The 15,177-nt window shown below is 39.3% G+C and overlaps 1 protein-coding gene across 3 annotated transcripts in view; it reads left to right on the top strand.

The window, feature by feature from the left end:
* Nucleotides 1–15,177, top strand: part of LDLRAD4 (low density lipoprotein receptor class A domain containing 4) — a 282,043-nt gene that overhangs the window by 181,380 nt on the left and 85,486 nt on the right. The window lies entirely within an intron of this gene.

Here is a 15,177-nt window from a genome sequence, read left to right as displayed (position 1 = left end):
GTCCCATAGCTGAGGCTGACAGACCCCCTTAGAGGAGAGGCATGCTCCACCTGAGCTCCATGCTCTTACAGTCTCTCCAGACTGGAACAAGTTTGCATGGAACTCTCTTGGAGTGTGGTACCTTCCAAAGTGTATCCTTTATGCCTAGAAACCTGATTTAAAATTGATATGGAGAGTATTTAGGTGGTTGGAATCTGCTTCTCTGGAGAGACCTCATGAAAAGGGAGGAAAATACCTGTTTGGATTTTATTTAAGGCTTTTGCAGTTGAATAAAGGCAACATTAAAACTTTGAATATTTTTATAGCTGCCAAAACCAAATTTTTGCCCTTGTCTCTGTTTCTAAGCAAATACAAACCTACAACAAGCACTGCTGTATCCTCAGGACATTGTTTTCAAGTAGATTGTAGAGCTCATAAGCAAATTATCTAGAAATGGAAAATGTGGTATTTTGGGCTGAGTTTGGGGGAATTTATTTTTTTTAAGGCACAGATAGTTGGTTTTGGTCTAACTGATAGTGAAATGAGAGCATGATTAAGGCCAAGAATGAGTCACTTTGGGCAATTCTTAGTTTGCAGCTCTCTGCTCAGACCATAAGTTGATGTTCTCTTTTGTCATGAAACCTTTTCCCCACAACCCTTTGCTCATTTTGGAGCTACCATGTCATGGAGAATTCATTCATGTTGTTGTTTCTACAGAATTGTTCCACTTCTCTCTTGCTACTGTTTTCAGGCTTTCATGCTCATGACTTAGTTCAAACATCTCTTAAGTTTTAGAGTTCTGGCTATGTTTGTGAAGCTCTGGGATGGACAGACTATCCCTCACTTCTTGTTTATGTTTTCACTTTAACCTTTCAAGATCTTTTCTGCTTGGGAAGAGAGCAAAGAGGGTGGAAAGGTCTCTCTGCCTATTTGCTGGGCAGTGTTTTGTGAGAAGTTTTGTTTGATGGAGGTTTTGTTCATGTTTGAGAGTTGGAGAGAAGAGCTGGCTGTATTCATGTGCAGGTAGGGAGCAGTGCTGGCATCAGAAGCACTTGTGGATGACCACAGTATTGCAGCACTGAATGGAAGGTGGGTTTTGTGCTACAATAAGGAGTGAAAAAACACGTGCTGTGAGTGGAAAACAGCATCTAACACTACATAAATGGGCTGGAGGAGATAATTGAGCAGACAAATGCCTGGTCCTTCATAAAGAAGATGAAAGGACAGTGTTCAGCAGTGACTGTGAGGGGGGAGAGCAGTGCTGCTGCATGAGGGCTGCCTCACCTGGAGCCCTGTGCCCCCTCCATCCTCAGCATCAGCAGGTAAACTCATGCATATTCATAGCAATAGAAATAATAACAATAATGAAAATTGGTAGCAAAATCAAATTAATGTGGTCTCCTGCAGCAGAAATATTTACCCGATGTGTCCTGCCAGTTACAGAGATTGGCATTAAACCTAGACATTACCTCATCTTCCTGGGCAGACAGCCTATTTCTATGCTAAGCAAGTCTGCAGGAGTGAACAACTGAATACCTGCCTGATTAGCTGTGCAGCAGCAGATCCTGCTTAGAAGTGATTTCCCTCACTGCTTTCTCTCCCTTTTGCGCACACACTTGCTCTCTGCAAGGTTTGTCATCGTGCCTTATCAAACTATGTTTTTCATCTTGAAGGGCACGTTGCAGGGGAGATTGGCCAGACAGGTGGGCTAGTATAAATGCTGAACTAAATCAGAAAGGTCAAGAGGAACAGAAGGAAAAAAAGTGTGTATATATGTGTGTGTATCTCCCTCCCCGTCTCTGCATGTGTCGGTGCCAGCTAGGTGAAACTGGATTAATGAGGAAGGGAGAGATAAGTGCTAAGAGGATTGTGCTATAAAAGGAGATTTTGGGGTTTTGAGAATAGATGAGGGTTTCTTTATGAAAACTTTAATTGGCTACCTTAGATCATTTCTTCAGCTTTGTTCCTGGGTGGTAAATCATAAGTTTCCTGCTGGGCGTAAAATCATAGCATAATTATGATAGTTGGCCTGTGTAGAGTGTCTTCTATCACAGACTCCCAGCATGTTGTATATTCCTTAAAAAATTAAGCCTCGTAATGTATTTCAGACAAGTAGTCTGACAAGTAGTAATAAAAATAGTAATAGGAAAAAAAAAAACAAAGTGGAGGGAAAAAAACCTCCAGCAAAAACAACAGTTGCTTTTGTTGCAACACCTTTAAAAGAGCATCATACTCTTGCATCCACCTGCTTGGCCACCGCTACTCTTTTTTCCATAGCCAGGTTCAAGGACTCCAGGATACAGTATCACTTACTGACTTGTCCAAGTCCTCACAGTAATGCCTTTGTGAATTCAAGAGCTGCAGGTGTCCATAGGTCACTCTCCCTTGGTGTTGGCATCAGTATTTTTCCATGTATACATGTATTTCCATTTCAAACTTGCAAGAAACTGGACACCCCACTACCTTTGTGCTTTTTCTTGATTTGGCTCCATTGCTTGCATTATCAAGAAAACATGCAGAAAAGTTACAGTGAAATGAAGCCTCTTGTTCTTCTGGTTTGCTGTTCATAAATCTGAAGTAATTCCACAAAAGGGTAGTTTTTATATGGTAATTTCTTATCTCTTTTGATCAGTGGATGTATTTCTAAATGTCAGTCTGCTCAGCTGTTGAAAACGATGAGGAACTTAACCAATGGGGAAAAGGTTTGGGCTGATTTCCACTTCCGCCTTGTGTCCTGACAGAACAGATGTGACTTCTACTGGAGCTGCTCTATTGGGTGGCCAGACTCTGGAAGTAAATTTTCTCCTCACACTTACTGGTCCTAATTTGGAGAAAGTGTATGCCAAAACATGCCTCACTCTTCTGGAAATGGTGTGAGCACTGGAGATGTACAGTCCAGGACCAATACACCCATATATTGGCTGAGTTCTTTTTTGGGATGGGAGTTTTCCCTTGGTAAACAGCAGCAAGTTGCTGTCTCCTGAGTGTCTTAAATGAGGAGAAAAACCTTTTAAAGAAAAAAAAATCCTTTGTCTTTCAGATGTAGAGTTAAAGACACTACAAAAACACAGAAGCGAACATTGGTTCTTCACACTCTAGTTACTGGTAGAGCTGAATGTTTTTATTTGTAATGCTATCATTTTGGTTAAGCAGCACTTAAGATTTCCATCAGAAATGTTAAAGAAAGCTCACAAAAGGAATAGGGAACCAAACATGAAACCTTGGTTATGAATATTTTGTTATTGTTTTCATTAAATATCTTGATACAATAGCACCAACTTACAGTGAGGGTTTAAGAGGCAGTAGTGTAAAAGACATGCCATCAGCAAAAGGGGAGCTGTGCCCTGACATTCCTCAAGAGAACAGTGGGAGGTTATAGCCCTCTGGAGCAGAGAAGGAAAAAGATGTTTGCTTGATCTCAGTAAATTATGTCAAAGCTCTGAATTTCACCAAAGTATCTGAGGGAGGGCTCTGACCTAATTGTTTTTTCTTTCCTGTGCAATATAAAAGGTAATCAAAGTCTGCATCATTCCTTTGTTTCCAATACTTCATAGTCAAACAAAGGGCACTCTCCTGTTACAAGTGATTTGAACTAGTTTGAAGTAGGCAGAAGACCTTGAACACATTTCAGACAGGTTTTTTTAAGTGCTAAAAGATTGGCAAAGTCAGATTGTCTTCTCTATGGAAGTACCAATAGACTGCAAAGATATTTCTTAATGTTAGTTTGTACCTAAATTATAAAAGTAATTTGGCTTCTTGATTTAAGAATTAAATTTTCCATAGCACCAGGGCCAGCTAGTGTGTTGGAAGATTGAGCTGCCTAAGTTATCAAAGTGTAGAGGCATTATCTTGTCAGATGGGAGAAGCACTCGTACTCTAAACACGAGTTTGAAGGCGTCATCTCCATAACCCTTGTGCCTGCAGGCAGGAGTGACTAACAGAAGATGAAAAAAGTAGCTTATTTCTGAAATAAAGTGGCATTTTCCATTCTGTCATCTGCAGATGAGCAGAATGGACATTGAGTTATGACACTGCTCTCTAAATCTTTCTCAGGGGAAAATAGAGGCGGAACATAATCTTCGGGTTTTTTTTTTTTTTCAGAATATTTCCTCACTTAAGGCAAAAGAAAGAACACCATTGCTTAAGATGTGACAGAAAATATTATGTTATTTCAGTAGTGATGTACAGTGCCAGCACAACCTGTGCTGCTTTTTGGCCGGCGATCGTCCAAAAGTGAACAAATTTTTTTTCAGTATGTTCCAAATGAAAGTTTTCTTTTTAATTTCAGGGCTCAGACAAAGAACTGTGTAAGGCAGTGGTTACACATTTCTTATTGGCATGCACTTTTGCTTCTGCTCAATAAGTAGATGCATGTAGAAGTTGTCCTGTGGCATATCTTTTGACTTGGCAATTTCAATCTCCATCTAAACTGGACATGTAGCAGGTTGCCAACAGCATGGCATGGTTATCAGCAATCTCTGCCTGTGTCAGTGTGACAAAACAGGGCTGGCACTGTGTGAGTTACTTCCTCTTAAATATATATCCTTTGTGGCCCTGACCTCCTAGATTCAATGTATGAGTGGTGGCACCTTTGCATTAAGCAGATGTATCCTTTCACCTGATCATTATAAACTCATGAACCTCCACCCCTTCCTTGAACTGTGATTCTCTATGTTTTCTTGACTTAAATGTTTTCTTTTATTTTATCACTTCCTTACAAATCCTCTGAACGCACTGTGTAATGATATTTATCCTAAGATACCGTACCATTAAAATGTAATAGCTGTCCTGTTTTACCTACATAAATAGGTAATATACAATCAATCAATCAATCAATCAATCAGGAACAAATAAATAAAATACAGAGCTTGGTTTTTTGTTTTTAACAGCAATATCTTTAGCAGTTGTCAAGTGGATATGCAATGTAACTTCAATTCCTTAGCTTACTATTTTCATCCACTTGTCAGCATTTCAGATCATACACTACTTTGGATATTGATAATCTAATTTTTCCAATTCCTTATTGTTTTAGTGGTAAATTTGCGACTCCAAATTAACAAAGTCTTTTGGCCCATTACACTAGAACACAAAACTAAAGAGTTTCCTTCATGCCTTTTGTAAGAGAAGAGTTTTTTTGCATGGAGTTGAATAGCAGGAATTTAAATACTATCATGTATTTAAATGTACTGTATTAAACTGTACTGCAGACAGAAGTAGAATAGGCAGGGCTGAGATCTGCGAAGAGCCTGTTGAGTCTTTGTTTATCCTATTCCATCAGTAGCATCCAGATCTCTGGGAGGGCTGCATGGAAGAGAGTATCCTCAACATCCTAAATTTTCAGCTGATTCCCAGCTGCTGTGGTCCTGGTGTTTGCAGTGGGAGAGTGCACTCTGTGCTCAGCAATGTTATTTGTGGTCCAGCACAGACAGGGAGCCAATGTCAGGAGACTCCTGCAGCTGCATGGAGGGATGCTCAGCTGCTCTCCTGGGGGACAGGGAAACTCAGCACTCATCTCCACTGAGCCAGGAGCTCCAGCCGACTTTTATTCTTCACAAAGCTCAAACTGCTTTTTTAACGCAGTGCTGTGTTTACCAGATGCTGGTAAGCTCTGGATATTTTCTTCTGATAATGTTCCAGACATTTAAATTAAAATTATGTGCTGAACCCACTGCAAAACGTTTCTTCACTGTTTTAAATTCTGAAAGAAATAAAGGTTTGGTGACAGTCTGTGAGCCTTATGTTCATATGTACACGTGTGTCTATGCATATGCAGACATCTATTTACCTGTTTTTTTGCCTGCTTCACACCCTTTGCAACAATTTTGGAACCAAAAATTCCCTGAAAGAGGAGCGAGTCTTAGAGATGGAATGGTTTCTTCAAAAGGGAGAAGCAGGTGAAAGAGAGACCTTGCTAGTGAGCCCCTTGAATGGAAGGCTGTGGAAATGCCCAATCAGCACCAGCGTGTAGGCACGAAGGGGATGACATGGGCGCTTCAGCTACTGGAAGAACTCTTTTTTAGTGCTTGTGTCTTACTGAACCAGAAAGCTCTGAGTGAAATCAATGTCATTAGTTCAGCTGTTCACAGACTCCTGTGTGATTCTGACATCTCTTTTTAGGAACACGTGGGGTGAATGAGTGCTGCCATGCCTGTGTCTTCAGGGTCGCACGTTCTCCGATAGCAAAGGCGTTTGAGTAACAGCCTTGCCTGCACATTTCATCAGAGCTCTTCACAAAGGCACAATTGCTGCTGCCTGCAAAAGCTCCATGGTGCTTCCCCTTCCATACCCATTAATCCTTGTATTTGTGAATCAGCCAGGAAAGGACATTGCCAAGTTGAACCAGTTGTCAAGGGCCATGTTGTGGTCACCTTTGCTCCAGGAGCTAGACTCGGACCTCAGACTTCTTTACCATAATCTAAAAAGCCTTCAAGAGGACAGTTCATTTCAGTTATTACCAATTAAAGATGGATTTGAATTGGCAATTTAGGAGCAAAAGACTGTGTTCTGGCCACTTTTGGTTTGGGGCCAGAAGGAGGGAGGAATGATATGAGAGTCCAAGGGTCCTTTTTTTTTACTAATACATTTTAGGTGTTGTTCTGATTAACTGATTTTCAATTCACAACATCTATTGTAGATTTTCCTTTTTGTTCACATTTCTGTATCTTGTAGTTAAAAACAGAGATTGGATTTTTAAGTATCTCAGATACTGAAGAACAATAGGTTGAAGTTTATTAATTGGGTTTTTTCTTAAGGCTCAAAAATTGGCAGAAAGGATGGCTAAATAAGTGATATTATGGTAGTGAAATAAGAGCTGAATTGAAATGGTTTTGCAGTGTCCTATGCACTTAGATGTTCTAAAGAGGAGATAAAAAAATATACTAAATGCTTTAGCTTTTACTAATCATTAAGATGGTGGTGCTATCTGTAAGAATTAAGGGTGGGGTTAGGGCCTGTTTTTCTTCTTAGTTGCCATATTAGAGAATTCTGCAAGCCCAGTTTATTTACTGAAACAGGAGTTGGCCTTAGCTGTAACCAAAGGCTGGCAGTATTTTTCAAAAGTGGTAAGAGTATGGTATGAAAGAAAAGGATTCAGCCTTAGGGAACTTTCCTCTGCTAGTGGTCTGCCCAAAATGTTGATTTTGTTTTTCTCACTGGCTTGTTTCAAGTCTGTTGATTCATGACATTATTTAATCTATATTTTCTGATCTTTCAAGATGCAATGGAGTGTACCACGAGAGATGCCTTAAAAATAGTATAAATTGAATTAAGAGGTGAATGTTGAGTGGGAGGTTAGGTAAGGAGCAGAACATACTTTTCATAAAGTTTTCTGATCTATGGAAAATTAATAAGTAAGAATTTTCAGAATCTTAGAAGTGTTCATAGATTTCACTCTACTCACAGTATATATCTGTCCCCATGTACACACAGCTGTGTGAGGGATACCCTCTACTACCCTTGCTCAAATGAAACACTGCTTACAAGATTTAATGAATTCCCCAAAGACATGGGTCCAGTTTAGCATCAGTAGGAGATGAGGCTGCTTCCTATAGTAATGCTTTTCTATAATGTGCAGTGTTTGAGAGTAGGTAAGAGAGCTTGTGTGATGCTAGGAACATAGTAAAAAGGCAGATTTGAATAGATACAGCTATGTGCTTGAATTTTGGTGGTCATACAAACCTGACACTTGGTGTACCTTGAATAAGAGTCACTTCCAGCCTTCTAAAGTTTTTTGGATCTCATGCCAAGAACCTTTATCCACTGTGAACTTGTGCAAATCGCTGCTCTTTGAATGAGTAATAGACAAAGATACACAGACAAAGGATGTGTTGAATGTGGCTCTTTAACAAGTTTAATTGAAACATCTTATCTTGACACTCTTAATATGATTCACAAATAGCAATTTAACTGCCATGTAAACACTTGAAGTGGGGTTGACATAATTTCACCCCCCTTTTTTAAATGGCAGATGGACTGATACATAAAGAGGTTGTGTTTTCCTGTGTTCTGGAGGTAATCATCATTAAAGTTGTACTCCAGAGCTTTTGACTTTAAAACCATTTGAAAATTACTGTTAGACCATTGGTAATGCATGCACTTACTTGATCCAGCTGTGAACACTGAATTATGTGTTCATATGTGTTATGTAATGTTGAAATCCAGTTACATAAACCCTTAATGCATGAATAGGGGAAGATTGCATAGAGGGAAAGGTGAAATGTCACATCACATTGGCCTGCTACTTTCCAACCTGACTTTTGGCTTGGCACATCTACTTAACTGAAGGGCCACATCTTAAATTTATTCTCAAAATGTCTCCTCTCTGCTTTATACAAAGACAGTGGTGTGTGATCATACATATAAAATTAAAAATGTGTGGCTGCAATTGGGTTCACACTGCCTTCACTTCAGTAATTTCAGGTTTGAATACAAGATCTTATGACTCCTCTGATGCTGTCTGGAAGTGAGAAAAGTCTCCTGGGGGAGCGGGGGGTTGGGAACAAAACCCAAAGAAAATATCCACTCAAGTGCAATTGGAAGAAACATCACATTGGGAGGGATATAAACTTCAAAGACAAATGCTCTGCTTCTGAAAACAGAAAACTGGTGCCATTACTGTAAAGGCAAAGTGTTGGGACTGTAGCCCCATGTTTATGTACATAATGTTTTTGGTGCGTGGTTCTTCAGAGCACACCATGTCTTGCAAATGCTTTTCTTCCACTTGTTAAATGTATTTTAGGCTCTGAAAGTCTCAGGCACAGGCAAAGAGGGAGTAGAGAGGAATGACTGTAACAGGTATTAACATTTGCACCTTTTTTTTGCTCAAAGCTGAACATGGAGACCATACAAATCACTGAGTCCCAGGGTGTTAGAAAGGAAAAAAACATTCATGCTAGCAAAAGTGTAATAAAATTTGACGACTGAAGCAGTAAAATGGTGAATTATCTTTATTGCTGAAGTTCCAGAGAAGGATTGAAGCTGTTTAGCAGACCTTTATATCCTATGTCTTTTCTTTTTTATTTTCTTACCAAAGCAATACTGCACAAAAATCATGTAACTTGGGCACAGTGTCACACATGCTAGTCTGCAGTCCCCCATGGAATCTGTGATGCATCATTTTGCTCACTATGATGCAGTCTCTGCCATCACTCTGTGCTGGACATAAAGCACCTCAGCACTGAAAGCAGTCCAGGAGGGCTAGATGGATCAGGAATGGAGGAGACAATTCCAGGTGCTTTTGTTGCTGACTGACTGGAAGCATTTCCCTTCTCAGCAGGAAAGGGATCAGAATGCCTTAGAAATTGTGTTGCCAGATATTGGAGTTCTAACAGGTTTTGAGTCATAGTAAGACATGTGACTTTAGAGGGCTTCACATCACTGTAATGTTCATGCTACCACATGTCCAGAGGTGTGGCAGAGGTGTGGCATGTGCACCAGAGATTAGTAAAGCTGGAGAGAGAGGGTAAGATATGAGTCTACAAACAGCAGATAAGACGAAACATTTCTTCTGAGATTTTCCAGCTTGAAATGTTTCTCCACATAAATAGTCTGTCCTTGATTTAAAAAAAAACACCTATTAGTTAATTATTTATTTGCTGAGAAAATGATAGTAAAAGCAGTCATCAAAATGAAATTTTGAAATCACCTGGTGTTGGTATTGATATAAATCAATGATACACAACAAAGAATGGCTCAGACTGTAGTAAGTCCTTCAAAAGGAGCCAGCAACTGATAACCCCTCCTGACTCACTGCAGGGGTAGTGCCAGTGCCTTGCTTTTTTTTTCCAAGACCCGACATTTCCTGTAAGGAGCGATGATGAGGCAGCTCTGGATGGTTGGTGGTTGGTGTCTAATGTTGTGGACAATATCTCTGACAGAGAAGTGTTTGATGCCAGTTCAGGATGATCAGCTTCTTCAGAAGCAACATATGTAGGTAGCAGCAGGCTGATGGGAACACACTTGGTTCCTGTGCATTTGAAATTCCTGCTGAGTTCCAAGCACTTGCAAATCTACATCCATGCACAATATAATATGGATGAGTTGTTTAGAAACATATTTGTTGAGTTTCTTTGGAAGTGTTCTTAATACTTGAAGCCTCAAAAATGCAAGTTCCTGTTAGCAAACCAAGGGCTGAAACTCTTCATTATAATGTTGAAGACAAATCTGAGAAAAGAGAAATAGAGTAAATTGTGTAAGAAACAATTCAGTAACTACTGGTTAAGATCTTTCAGGTATAAATTAGCTGGGGAAGCTGAGAAGCAGTTCAACATGGAGTTCCCTTCCAGGACACTCCTTTTCCAGGAGTAGCCAGGCAGCTTCTGGTTATTGCCAAGTAGAAGTGAAACATCAAGCAATCTCCTGACCTTCATCAAACTTTCCATGTAACTTACTTTGTCCAGATGGCGCCTGTTAGTAAGCAAATGAAATGTTTGGTATTAAGTTGGGGCATGCAAAACGTTTCTTGGAATGTTGATTTCCTGTTTTTTGGTTTCCACTGCTAATTGAGAAGGTAATTGAAGTGCAGTTCTACCCAGCTATCCTACATGGTTTTTTTTTAAAAAACCTCACGGCTTTCCAGTGTCATGCAAATCATTTACATTACAAATGGGTACTCAAGGAAAGTATGAGGGAGTGGTGATTGCAGCATCTTATGCCTCCACCTTTAATTCTGAGATGGAGCATTTGGTAAGGGGAAGCTCTGTACTGAGAATAAATGCCAATTATTGGCACAATATATTTTATGTCACCTAAAACAGTAGATACCAAAGTATTCATCTGGTTAACACTTTATCACCTCTTAATTACATATGGTTTTCAGCCTCAGCTTTTTAAAACAAGGTGAAATGGGATAGCATCAAACAGTTTTTTAATCTTTGCCACCTTCCCCCCTCCATAACAGTTTCTTGAGGTTATTACATTTTCTGTTGGGGTTTTTAGAGGAGAAAGGGTGGGGTAAATACCATCCCTGGAGAACAGAGTTAAGGTGTTTCTATTCTGTCAGCTATACATCTCCCCAGCCTTTAAACATACAGATTTCATATCAAGCTTGGTTTCTGAATTCTTCTGCTTTCTAAAGTTGCTTCTTTTTTACAGTGTCTTAGAATCCTTTCCTTTTTTTTTTTTTTTTTTCAAACTTCTAAACTGTAGTAACGTTCTCTCAACCATAACTCTAAGTCAAATGTCTTCCTTTTGGTTGGAGAATGGTGCTGTATTAGAAATGCATCTGATGTATATATTATGAAGGCTAAATGGTAGAGAGAGGAAGGGGGCAAAGTGTGTGTGTGTGTATGTCATTACAATAATTTACAAAATGCTCTGCTTTCAAATGTAAGTTGTGTAATCTTCTTTAGGTTTTTTTCAAGATCTTATCCTGTATGTTTTCTGTTGTACAAATAGAAATGCCCAAAAGAAGTCTAAAGTAGCTTTGTGTGTGTATGTGTGTGTGTGTGTGTGTGTGTGTGTATTAATTATTTGTACTTATTTTTAAACAAACTGCCTTTGCAAATTAGTAGTCCCCAGTACATTGTATTAAATCACTGAGAAGTGAGGCAGTGCTTGTTCAGTATTAGAGAAAAAACAAACAAACAAAAAACATAAAAAACTTTAATAAAGGCACATTTGAGGTTTGGGCTGCTTAGCAGATAGAACTGTTGCTGGTGGTATATAGAGACCTGGTGAGGAGGAAAGGAGCACAGGTGTGTGTTACCTGTCCATGCGCTGTTGAACCCTCATTGATTTAGCAGCCACAGCTGAATTGTGTCTGGTGCAATACGTTCTTATATTCTAATGTGTTTGTCTTTTCTGTAAGGGTAATGCTGTCTGGTTTTGGAGATAGAAAAAGGACAAAAGATGTAAAAGCTTGTGGTTTCATGTTTTTAATCCTGCTTTTAATATTTTTGTCAGCTATTTGCTTTGTATTGAATTTAAACTACTTGGATTTTTTATTTTGTTATTAATCTCTGTATATTTCTTTCAGGGAATTTTGCTGTTGCACTGTGATGTAGTTGCATATGTAATGCACTATATTTTTTCTATTTGTTCATCTTTCCTGCCCTCACAGCTACCTATACTTGGCTGTGTTCAGATACATCTTGAATATTTGCTCTTGGAGATTTTAAATTGACTCTTGATGCCATCCTCACTAAATCCTAGGACATAGCTGTTTTCATGCAGCATGGTGGAGACAGGGAGAAGCTGTGATTTAAGTACTTCATCTCTTTAGCTGAGAGAGGATGTTTTGAGTTTTTCTTTCTGCTGAATGTTAAAGCAAATTTGAGGCTTGTCTGTGTTTCAAGGCTGGACAAATAAGTAGGGAGCTGTAAATGTTTTTCTAACCCTCCTTCCTGCTGAGCCAAGCAGAAATTCTATAGCAGAGAACTGGAACCATTATTTTGAATAGTGATGTTAATTGTACCTCATAATTTATTACTTAATCAGGGCATGCTTTATTTTGTTCACTTTGAATTATCATTTGGATTTGGTTAACCCAGGAATGCGGAGTAGTGACATCAAATACTTGGTTAATTTGAATATCTTAAGATTCAGCAAACCAACTTCTAAATATCAATAACAGAATGTTGGAGTGGCTGCAGCATTCTTTTGGCATGATTTTTATGGACTTGACTGCTCATATTATTGCTTTATTTTTTTTTTTTTCATATACTTCTCATTTACTCCCAGGAGAAATTTCAATTTGAAATAGTAGAGTGATCAATATTTTCAAGTACTTCAAATGGTAGAGAAATAGAACTATTCCACAAAATGATTTTTTTTCATTTGTATATCCATAAGAAAAGCATACTTGCAGTTAAATAGCAGTGTATATCCTTCAGGAGTTTTGAAAAGTTCTTTCACTCCACACAGTCAAAAGCCCTTTTGGTAACCAGCAACTCTTCCATGATGTGGAACAGATCCCCTACTTCCTCTGCCAAAGAAGACATTATTTTACATTTACATTTACTTTCTTGCAGTTAATGTGGTATCAAAGCTTTCTCTTGTACTCCAACACAGTGCTCAAATACAGACTGGGTTATAAAATTGGATGATCATTCTTGCAGTGATTAGTCCGCTTGAATTCTTGCATTGTGTCCATTATCCTTGGCACCTCATTGCCTGTCTGAGGGTCTCTGCCCATCAAAGAACTGATATTTTAATGAGATGGATTGCAGAAGTTTATTTTGCTCTATTTGCTGAAATGCTGCCTGTTGGATTGGACCTAGCTGGTCTTGGTGGGCTGTGCAGTACTTAGGTGGGAGCCCATCCTCACCTGGCTCCTTGCCAGTCCTGAAGGATGTCATGGCTTTGCTGGTTCTCCTCTTGTAATGATGGTTCTCATCTTTGTGCTTCATTGCTGATAGCTGCTATGTCAGGCCCATTCTGGCAGATCTGCTGGCAGATTAATTATCATCGGATGTGTATGATTTCGGGGGCAAAAAAGCCCTGTCAAGTGCTAACTGTATGAAGAATTTCAGCAAATAATTTCTCATCTTCAAGTGAAATACTTTTGTTGGCCTAGTATGGTTTGTGCTGAGCCAATGATAATTTTTTTGCTTGCTCCTCACACTATCTCTTCTTAGTGTGAATTAGAACTTTTTGGCAAAGGGATAGATTAATACTTAGTCCTTGCAGAGTGCTACAGCAGTGTACTTGACATCTGTCTTTTTTCACATTAAATGCTCTCTGGATGTCTCAAGTATTTGCCAAGTTCCAACTTAAGCTGGGACTTAAACCTGAAATTTAGTCCAAAGTTGCAAGTCTTCTGGTGTTAGTTTCCACACAATGTGTCCATAGCTCATCCAGTTGTGCATTTACTGCAGGAATTTTATTGTGCCTATTAAGATTTTGGAATCTCTGTTTTTTCTATATGATTGTTTTACTACCTTTCATTGTAGTTGTTTGGGTAGCTGAATCTTTCTTTAGAAGACAATGGAATTTTATTTTTTTTACATTGAGGCAAAAAGCAAGGAAAGACTGCAAAAGTAATGAGAATCTCAGAACACAACCTTTTTTTGATTTTGGAAGAGAGTATGTGGAATTACAGCTGCAGGAAGAGTCTGAGAAGAGTCTCAGACAAATTAGAATTTTCTCAAAATATCTTATGTTTCTATCCACCTTCTCATATAACTAAAATTCACTTTCATGTTTCAACTACTGCTGTGTACTTTTCTCTTGCCCTGACAAACACAGTCTTGCTCATATCCATGGCAAATGCTTCTGCAAAGATTGTTGTCCCAGCTTGTCATGGGAGTTGGTGATGAATGTTGGCATCCCTGGTTGATCAGAGACAGGAGCTGATATTTCAGTGAGAAATGAGATGTGATAGGTAGGAAATGAATAGGTCTTGAAAGCAAAAGCAAGCAATTTATGTGCTAGAGTTTTGTTATGTGGGAAAAGGAATTGGTGGAAGGATTAGAAGAAGAGTGACATGAGCAAACTTCCCTTAGCTTTGTCCTTTTAGCATCAGTGCTCTTTTTTGGAAGCCCCTTTTTGGAGGCACATCCTTTGGGCACTACAGGATCCTTTTCAGAAATCTCCCTTGCTGTTGTGTCTGCAGAAACTTGGCAGTGATGAGGTTAGGGTATTCTTCTGACTTACATCTCTGGATGGTTTCCTTTTAATGCTCATCTTGTTTCTTCCCAGAGACTGCAGGGCTTACACAGCTGGAGAAAGGAGTTTTGCTAGCAGCCCTCTCTGCAACAAGGCTTATTCATCAGACTTTGCATACTGGCAAAACTGGCATACTTAACCCTTATCTAACAAGCAGCCTCTCCAGTCCTTTGCCTATGTGTTTGCCTAGGGATCCAGCCTTAAAATTACCTGGATGGCCTCCTACATAAATCGTGCCCTAGTCTAGCAGTCCTTGCCAAACCTGTGCTTGGCAATTTGTTGGTCTGGACCTCCCTTTTCTGATCAGTCTCCGCTGACTCTTCCTTAGCCATAACCCCTGCAGTACAGCCATCTGTCTAGCTCAATGATACTTTTTTACTTGCAAATCCCTCTTCATCCCTGGTGAGTCATGTAGATCATTTAGCACACTGCTTGTGTACAGCTCTTTCATAAGTGCATAAAGAAAGACAAAAGATGGAGATTTCAGCATGTAGTACAGTCAGAGGATGCAGGAGGAGATGTTATGCAATGAAGCAGGGTGAATAGGTTATGGATAACCCACATTGGAGTCCCACACACAAATAGTCAACCTCA

Source organism: Erithacus rubecula (assembly GCF_903797595.1).
Source record: "Erithacus rubecula genome assembly, chromosome: 3".
Lineage (NCBI taxonomy): Eukaryota > Metazoa > Chordata > Aves > Passeriformes > Muscicapidae > Erithacus > Erithacus rubecula.
This window is presented reverse-complemented; position numbering and strand designations above follow the sequence as displayed.